Below are 10,357 nucleotides of genomic sequence, written 5' to 3'. Positions count from 1 at the left end.
AGGCAAGGATTTGTTCTGGTCTTCTGAGAACAATGTACAAGTAGAAGACACAGTGTTCGAGTTTTGTATTACCAAAAAAGAAAACTGGAAATCACTTATGTCACTGTTTTTATTATAACCAAGCCATCCAACCTCTCTGAACCCTAATTTATGAGGATAAATAAAGATGGTTATAAATATAATCCGTTTCTGAGGGATGCTGAAATAATTAACAGGAAAGATTTACTATTCTCTGTTTGAGAAAACAGATGTTCTATGATACCAGTTGTTTCATGTTGCTTTTCAGGATATGGGAAACATGCCCCTTTTGTGAAAAAAAAAAATTTTTGACAGTTGTCAGTAAGTAGGTATATGAGTTCCATCCCTGAGAGGAAATGTAAAGAGAAAATAATGTTTTAGAAACAATTTGTTTTTTAGACAATGTGTATTGACCATTATTGTACTTATGATTTATACTAATATATATATATTTTTCTAAAATTATAAAGAACCAAAACTCAAAGAACACTAACATTTTAGATTATAATTGTTATTTACAACACAGTTTTCAACTACCTAAGTAATTTCAAGTGGACTCTTGAACAACATAGGTTTGAACTGTGTGGTTCCAATTATATGGGGATTTTTTTCAGTACAGTATTGCAAATGTACTTCTTCTTCCTAGTGATTATCTTAACAATTTCTTTTTTCTAGTTTACTTTATTATAAGAGTACTGCATATAGTACATAAAATATCCAAAATGTGTATTAGTTGACAGTTTATGTTATTAGTAAGATTTCTGGTCAACAATAGGCTATTAGTAGTTAAGTTTTTGGGGTGTCAAAACTTACATGCAGATTTTTGACTGCGTCGGGGAGGAGAATCAAGGCTCTTAAACTTGGCATTGTTCAAGGGTCAATTGTATGTGAAAAATAACTATAGTTTTTGACTTAACACAATGACACCCACTATGCCTAATGAGTGGTATTTTAAATAATACCTGATCGTGTATAAATTCCTTTTATATAGGAAAAAAGAGATTCTTATTTTTAGTGTTTGATTGACTAATAGCCAAGATGTATCTGTACTATAGGCATGACTAGAAAATATTTTTATCTTCTACTCAGGTATAAAAAATATAAGGACATTTGGTACAAACAGGAGATTGGTATTACCTATATTCGTTAAAGTTTTTATTTCTATTTATTTATTTCTTAAAGATTTATTTATTTATTATACATCACTACCTGGAACTTTATGATTTATTTATTAGATAGGAGTGTTGCCTAATTTATCTTTTTCACATCTTGGTACATAATTAATACTCAACGGATGTTTGTTGAATCAACAAATCTGTTAATAGTGTATAATTTTGTGATTTTTTAAAGTTTATTTAGTTTGAGAGAGAGCACACACATACATGTGTGTGCATGCACACATATGGGCAAAGGACAGAGAGAAAGGGAGAGAGAGAATCCCAAGCAGCCTCCAGAATGTCAACACAGTGTGAGATCTCATAAACCATGAAGTCTCATGAATTGTGAGATCATGACCTGAGTCAAAATCAAGAATCAGATGCTTAGCTGACTGAGCCACCTAGGCACCCTGGTTTTGTAATTTTTAATGCATGAAATTGGTAGGAATCTCTTCTCATAGCGTTATATTACAGACATTTTGAAATTACTTATTCAACTTGTACATTTCTTTATTCTTTTTTCAGAAATGTAGTGAGAATTTATTCATGGGCTTTGCTGTTAAAAGGAGAGACCCAGGCCATATCCTAGCATTTTTACTTTGGTTAAGTTTATTTACATTGTTATCTCATTTTATATTTTAGAAGGAGGGGTAATGCTTCCTGCCTTGTTGAGATAAAATACAGACAGATAACAGATTGAAAGGTGTCTGTTACAGCAGCCAGCGCATGTTACCTTCTCAGCACATTGCAGCCATCCCTACCAGCATCCCATGCCACACACAGACTCCATTCTGTTCCATTATTATTATTCTTTATAGACAAGGAATGCATGTGATGAATATGTGTTTGGGTACAAGTACATTAAGTGGGGGTCTGAAGACCTGGCCTCTAGGCCACGCTCTGTCGCTTACTAGTTTTACTGAGAAGGGAAGAGCATATTAACCTCTCTGATCCTTAGAATCTTCACATTTAGAATAGGGAGTATGTGGTGAACCTATAGGGTGGAGAAGAACTGTATTATTTTCACATTTCCTAGGATCCGTCACATCTGTAAGTTCTGGAAAGTGTGGAAAGCTCTTTTCTAATGTCAGAAGAAATGGCTGAGAGTTTGTTTGGCAAACTTCATATATTTCCAAATAAACATTTCTCAGTGCAGTTTGCATTTCTTCATCATGTGTGGGTTGGTTGAGATAAGAGCATGGGATTGGAGCTACTGGTGAAAGAAACTAATGTTTCAAGAGTATTAGCCTCATATATTTCAGGCTCTCATTATAGTTCATCCAAGATATAATGATAAGCATGGACTGAATGCAAATATGATTTATCTCATAGGGCTTATTTTAGAAAAGAAGGTCAAATGTGTTCTCTGTACAACCATTTTGGTCGCAAGTTATGAGTTAACAGGTTAAATTAATTTAAAGCTTTTTCATATGCTGTTAGCTAAGTCTACCAGGGCATTTCCCACAGTTTCTTTGAATTTTGGCATTGTCCTAAGATCATTGTTGTGCACAGAATTATGCCACCCCCCTCCCCTGCAAAGTTGTCCACGTCCTTGGACTCTGAGTATGTTACCTTGCAGAACAAAGGGAACTTTGCCGCTGTGACTAAGTTAAGGATCTTGAGATCTGATATTATCCTGGATTATCTGGGTGGGTCTGATGTGATTACAAGATTTTTAGAATTAGGAGGCAAGAGGTTAGAAAGGAGAGAAGATGCTGGAAAGAAGGAGAAAGGAGTCACAAACTAAGTAATGTAGGTGCCCCCCAGGAGCCAGAAAAGGCAAGAAAATGGATAATCTCCTTGAGCCACCAGAAGGAACATAGTCCCATAGGCTTACTTTATAGTTGTGGCTTCCAGGACTGTAAAATAATAGATGATGGTGGTTTTAAACCATTATGTTTGTGATAATTTGTTATAGCTGCAATAGGAAACCAATACATTTTGTCTTGCAAAAATGACCGTATGATGGAATTTTCATTAGAAAATCTTTCTACTAAATTCACAAGTGGTAGGTCAAGTTAATAATGTTAATTAAAAATGCTCAAAAATGTAATCATCTGGAAGTGCTAGCATATGTAACAAGTTACCTATAGCTACATTTAACCATACGGAAACTACCTAGATTAACTTCTTGCAAATCATCCACTTTTCCTTTTCCAATTAAGTAATTAATTATATTGCGGTAAGAACATAAAACATGCTACTTTCTAAACAAAACTTTGAGTGTACAGTACAGTATTGCTCACTGCAAGCACAGTGTTGTTCAGCAGATCTCTAGGACTTATTTGTCTTGCATAACTGAAATGTTATACCATTTGAACAGCACTTGTTCCTTTTCCCCTCCCTCAAGATTCTGGCAATCACCATTCTACATTCTGGTTTTATGAGTTTGACTATTCTACTCTTGTAAATAATATAAGTGGAATCATGCATTAACTGTCCTTCTAGGATTGGTGTATTTCACTCAGCACGATGTCTTCAAGGTTCATCATTGGTATGTATGGTAAGATTTCTTTATTTTTTTTATGGTTTAATAATTTATCTACTGTTTTGAGGAGTGATTATTGGTGGATATAAATTCCAGATATTGTGTATATGATTGCTGAGGTGTATGACCTTCACATAGGATTACCCTCTGTGAATAAAAATATATGCATATATCAGAAGGTTGAGCCCTAAGAGTGTCCCGCCCCTGAGTACGGTTTAGGCTAAATGACTTGCTTCTAACACAGTGAATACTGTGGGAATGATGATGGTATGTGATTCCCAGAATAGGTCATAAAGGCATTGGCCACTCCTGTACTCTCACTGTAGGGGAAAATAGCTTTCATGTCAGGAAGACAGTCAAACAGCCCTCAGGAGAAGACCGTGTGGCGAGATGCTGAGGCGTCCTGCTAACAGGCATCTGAATGAACCACCTTGGAAATGGGTACTTCAGGCTTAATGGGGTTTTGAAATGACTTAAGCCCTAGTCTAAGCCTTGACCTTAACTTCCTAAGGGTCCCTGAACCAGCACCATTCATATGCCACTTCTGTCCTAACCCTCTGAAAATGTGTACAGTAGTACATTTTTATTGTTTTGAGTTGCTAAGATTTGGGATAATTTGCCATGCACTTTTTCCTGGTATTCTTCCTGAGCTAAATTATATTGTAATTATTCCATAGCTTCTCTGTGTAAATAGAGAAACTGTCTACACTGAGAAATTGTCTTAGTGTTTTTGGGAATGTTCAATTTTCTTAAAACACACACACACACATACACACACACACACACACACGGAGATTGGGAATGGGTACAGCATGAATTATGCTTACTGTTTGGAGAAATCACATTGGAAATTCCTTTTGAGCAACAAACTATTTACAGGAAAGTGACTCAAGGGGATGAAAGGGTACAAAAAAAAAAGCTTTTTTTCTGCTCCTTTTATTCCCAGTCTGTCGTACTAATTAACATCATTTACTTTTACAGTTCATGATTAGGTCATATAATTAGAGGAGGATTAATCTCTTTTCTCTTGGAGAGGATGGCTAATTTAAACTGTTTGGAAATCGCTTAAAGAAAACCACTGAAGGACTCTGTGGGATGGAATCTAGATATTATATAAAAGGAGAATAAAATGTGACCAAATGCCAGGATAATAACTTTATGTCAGTACCATTGCCAAATTATCTCAAAATTAAATCATGGCACAAAATATTTGTAATGTATGAGTATATAGCTGCCAGTGTGTGGATGTCTTTCCATTCATTGAGAGGACATCACAAGTTATTCAGATAGTGTGATTAAAGTTAACATGACTTAATTATTTAAGCTGTTTTTTGCTTAGATCTTCTCTCTTTTTTTGTATTAATTTTTGACAATCTACAGATATACCACCCAAGAGGGTCTAGACTTTTCCCTCTTGCCACATAGAGTAATTTGAAATGTGTGCTTTGAATGAAGTAGCAGCGGTACCATATCATCCTCTGAAACTCACTCAGTTGTCGTCAGACAACTGGATGACACTGTGAAAAACTGCATTTCATCCACAGTGCAGATATCTTGCTGCAGAAATAGATAGTCTTCAGTCTTCTAGGTGGCTTTGTTGAATCCAAGTCCCCAAGTCAACAGAAAGGTCTTATGATAAAAGAAGTCTCTATGATAAAAGCCTGAAATTATGTGTCTGTTCTAGAGGTCAGACCTTCAATAGAGTGAATACTACTCATCGTCCTTCATCTGGAATCAGGTGATTCTTCTGGTTATGACAGAGAGAGGTGACAGGTGTGGATACAGCTACAGTCAGGCTAAAATTCTGGCTTTGTGAATGCAGGTACATAGGACCAGAGTTTTCAGTGAGAACTCCCCTCCTGCAGGCTGTCTGGCCCTTGCAAGTTAGTTTACAGCTCTATTTGCTAATGCATCTTCGATGGGTCTTCTTTCAACCTCCAGTGTGTCTCTGGGCCTTTTCAGTCATTTTACTGTAGATAATAGCTTTATTTATGGTGTGAAAGAAAAGGCAGATGGAGGCCGTGTGTTCTGGTGTTACCACTTCAGGCAGTCATAGTTGCTACACTTCTTAAGTGGACTGACAGGTCTGGGAGGAAACTGAAAAGCTAGGGAAACATTCCCAGCATAGAAAATACATGAGAAACAAAGAAGCCTGACTGACCATCGAGACACTGTGAATGCCAGGTCACACGGAATCCCTGCATCACTTTATTGAGAGAACTTAGGCTGCAGCTGTTTCCTCTCATTCATCCATGTGGTGGCTGGGAAAGGGTCAAAGCTGTTACTCCATTCCCCTTATTCAGAGCTACCTGATGAGTCTGTCTCCTCTGTGAGTGCATTCTGAGCATGGAAGAAAATAAATCTCTCTCTCTTTTTTTCTTCTGGAAAGCTCAACAGATCCTCTGCTACTTCTCAGTCTTTCTATTTATCTGAATTTACTAGCTTAAAGAAAAAAAAAAAAGACTGCAGTAAATGATCACTATTTTTCCTTTGAAATAAAAAGAAGTGTGAGCATGCCAATATTGCTGGAATTTATACAATGATTTTATTTGACTGAAATATTCAACATGAAACTCATGTTTATCAGAGTAATAGGCACTTTGCTAATGACCTTACTTGGGAATCTTTCTACTTAAAAATTCTTTGACATTTTTCATCTTTTGTTAAAAAAAACGCTTCCCCCTTACATTTGATTCGCTTACTACCATTAGTTCCTATCTAGAGGACACACATCAAAATATATTTGAGGAAGAAAACAAAAGGAAGGTCTCAGAGTTGAGTCAAGGCACTAGAAATAATGCTGTGTGCCCGCAGGGCGCCTGAGTAAACACTTATTTTCCTTCAAAAACCAAATACATAAATAAGCAAAACAAACAAACCAGAATTGATGGATTCTTTTAAGTTTTTACTTATCTAACCAAATTAATCAGTCAGAATGATTGAGTCAGGCTCTGGTGCCACTATTTATATTCTAGAAAACAAACTAGATTTTATGAGAGTATTTCACCTGCTGTGAGAAAACACAGCTTAATTATGAAACAGCTTTTTCAACATTTCCCCTTGGATAATACTTGACACAAATAACTTGAAAGTTTCACTTTTAAAAATTTTTTTAATTGAAAAAATTTTTAAACTGTCTTTAAATTTTTTAAAAGTTTTTATTTTAATTCCAGGACAATTAACATACAGAGTTATATTTGTTTCAGGTGTCCAATATAGTGATTCAACAGTTCTCTTCATTACGTAGTGCTCATCGTAGTTGTTCTCAAATCCCGTTCACCTATTTCACCCATTCCCCACCCACCTCTCCTCTGGTGACCATCAATTTGTTCTCTCTAGTTAAGAGTCTGTTTTGTTAGTTTGTTTCACTCTTTTTTTTTTTTTTTTTTTTTTTTCCTTTTTTTTTTTTTTTTTTTTTTTTTGCCTTTGTTCATGTGTTTTGTTTCTTAAATTTCACATTTAAGTGAAATCACAAGATATGTGTCTGGAAGATTCTCTGTTAATACCCTCTAGTGTCCCCTTCGCCTATTAATGGTTTTGTCACTGTTTCTCAACTGCATCTGTGTGGTGTGTTTGAAGACAAAGGAAGAGTAACTGTAATGTTGCTAAGGTGGAAAGGTTGCACATAGGGCTGGCAGAAGAAATGATGCATGATTCACAGTCATTTCAGCATATTCCACTTGATAGGACAGCTGTGTAAGGTTAGGGTGGAAAAGGTGGTAACAAACTAACGATCATTAATAAATCATTAATAAATGGGGGTGCCCATTTTGATCATTAATAGTCGATCAGGTAAACACAGTGTGGTCATAATGGGAGCCTTTGACTTTGCAGGGTCATTGAAAACTTAAGCACTATATTTTATGTAAAGATGCTTTGCTTATTATATGCTTGGCCTTTTCAGCTGACTTGGGCTATGTAACTTGTTACTCTGTCCATTGGATATCACAATTTGGGTTTTCTGGGTAGCAGAAGCTGCCGCAGAGTTTAGTGTGTAGGATGTTTATTAAGAAGTGTCTTGGATCAACATCTGTAGAAGAGAGGGAGGAAATAAGACTGGGTAGAGGGAGAGATTGAACTGCTATGCAGAGCTGAGCAACGGTCTTTTCTCACCCCGTGGGGAACTGTGAAATTAAAACAGCCTTTCAAATTTGTCTCGGTTTGGAACAAAATAGCCTGGTCTTTTTTCCTACTGTGTCAACTCTTGGGTGTGGGACACCTTAGGAATGGCCAGGCTTTATCTGAGTTGTGAGGCATCTCTCTGTAGCAGACGCGATCCCTGAAGGGGCTGAAAGCTGAGGGTGTCTGATGACAGCACTTTCAACAGCTGGGCAATAAGCCCTTTCTTGAAGTGTCTGGGTGGCTGATCTATGAGTCCATTACACCAGCTCAGTGACTTTCAAAGAGTTTTTGCTGTGGTGCACAATAAGAAATACCTCTTTTATCACTACCCAGGCATATGCACACGTGCATGCACACACATATACAAAGAAAACAAAAGTTTCACAAAATACTACTTTAATATTTGTCCCTGTTGCATGTGATATGCTCTGATATTTTCTATTTTGATTTGTTTTGTTTCAATCCATTCAATATTCTTCTATTCTCCTTCACTTTATAAAATGTTGTGTATAACACTACTTTGATTTCAAGATCCCTTATTAAATTACAAGGTGGGATTTGAAAAATATGGGATTAGATTGATAGAAATAAACCAATTAATGCTGAGCAAATACTCCAGTATAACTGGAATGTGCTAATATTCCAGGATGTAGTTAGGTTACTTTCATTTCCAGGAAACCGGAGAAGTGTCACAGTAGAACTTTGCAGCTCTGTATGTCCCACAGAGAGGGTGTAGTTCATTACAAATCTCTAAGTCCTTCAGTGCCTTGTTCTAGGCAAAGTGTCATTTGTGATTATTTGTTCTAATAGTATGAGCTCCAGGCAGAATTTTCAAAGAAGGATATTAATTACTAGGAAAGGAAATAGTAGCTGTCAGTGAGAACCATGACTGCCACTTACTATGTAGAGTTTCAGGTTGACGTCAGGTATAAACCCCTTAGATTTTCCAGACAGTGAATGCCTGTGATCTGTTTTGCATTGCAAGTTTCACATGAGAGGAATTACTGGAAGATGCAGTTGGGGTCATGCTACAGATTTGAGTTTTGGAATATATAGGGTAAATGCCTGAATGGGACAATAGGGCTACAAATTAAAGCTAAGAAAAAAAAAGACTTCATTTTTAGGGGCGCCTGAGTGGCTCAGTCACTTGTGCTTCAGATTTCAGCTCAGGTCATGATCTTGCCGGTTGTGAGTTTGAGCCCCAAATCAAGCTTACTGCTGTCACCTTGTCAGCCCAGAGCCCACTCTGGATCCTCCCCAATCACTCTCTCTCTCTCAAAAAATAAATAAAACACTAAAAGAAAAAAGAATTCATTTTTAGATAAAGATATGAAAAAAAATCATGAACATAGGGTGATAGAATTTAGGAAGATGACAATCAATAAATTGTACTCCCCCCAGGCCAAAAACAATAACAGACTTAAAATATACCCTTTGTGCTTGAAACTGGAACAATGATTTCAGAGCCCCTATTTGTAGAAGCTTTATGCTGCAAAGGTTTCTGCTGCAACAAAGGAGAAAAAATTTTTTTGTGTTCATTTAGTTTTGAGACACAGAGCACTAGAGGGGGAGGGGCAGAGAGGGAGAGGGAGACATAAAATTCTAAGCAGGCTCCAGGCTCTGAGCTGTCAGGACAGAGACCGACGTGGGGCTCAAACTCACAAACTGAGAGATCCTGACCTGAGCCAAAGTCAGACGCTTAACCAACTGAGCCACCCAGGCACCCCATTGAAGTAGAAATTGCCACAGGCATTTAAAATTTAAGATAAGCAGGCAGAATAAATATGGTTCTACTGGAGAAATATAAAAGCAAAGACGTAGTGAGAAAGAAATGAAAAAGATATACTGTTTTTCACCTTGTTTGTTAGGAAATGGGCAATCTTTTGTCATATGGAATCTTTGTAGCGACCTTTCAGGTGGACTTGATGGTTGCCATTTTTATAAATGGAGAAATGTAGGCTAAGATGTCAGTGACTTTTAATCAGGTTCTGGAGTCAGGGTGGCCCTTGAGGTCTGGTTCCACCCTTCTCACCACTTCAAAGTCATGTACATGTTTAAATTTCTAACTTTTAAAAATATGAAGAATAAATATATGTTAAAACCAGATATTTATTTATTCATATGTCAAAACAGAAGTTGAAAACTGAACATTTGTCTACTGTTTCCATATATTGCTTTATTGCTGCTTGTGAGATGAGTGGTCTTATATCCTTAAAAAAGTCATTTTCTACTATTGTGGGTCTTTGGAAATTTCTTCTCATATGGTCGTATGTGTATTATACTGTTTCAGTTAACTGTTACAGAAATCTAGAAGCCAACTTTCATCCATGTAAAGTAACAAGTTTGCAAATACACTGAAGAAGAGTGGAGACTAATGTCAACCAAAGATCTAGAAACCAGTAAAAATGGAAAGTGTTTGATAGGTGTTTTCCACAATGTATGACTATTTTCAAGCATGATTACACTGAAAAAGTATATAGTTTTTATTTATTTACTTTTATTTTTAAATTTAATCTTTATTTTATTTAATTTAATTTTTAGTCTTGTTTTTTAATGAGAATATCAGACTATC

The sequence above is a fragment of the Crocuta crocuta genome, unplaced genomic scaffold (assembly GCF_008692635.1).
Source record: "Crocuta crocuta isolate KB4526 unplaced genomic scaffold, BGI_CrCroc_1.0 scaffold62, whole genome shotgun sequence".
In the NCBI taxonomy this organism is placed as follows: Eukaryota; Metazoa; Chordata; class Mammalia; order Carnivora; family Hyaenidae; genus Crocuta; species Crocuta crocuta.
Note: the sequence above shows the minus strand (reverse complement) of the source record.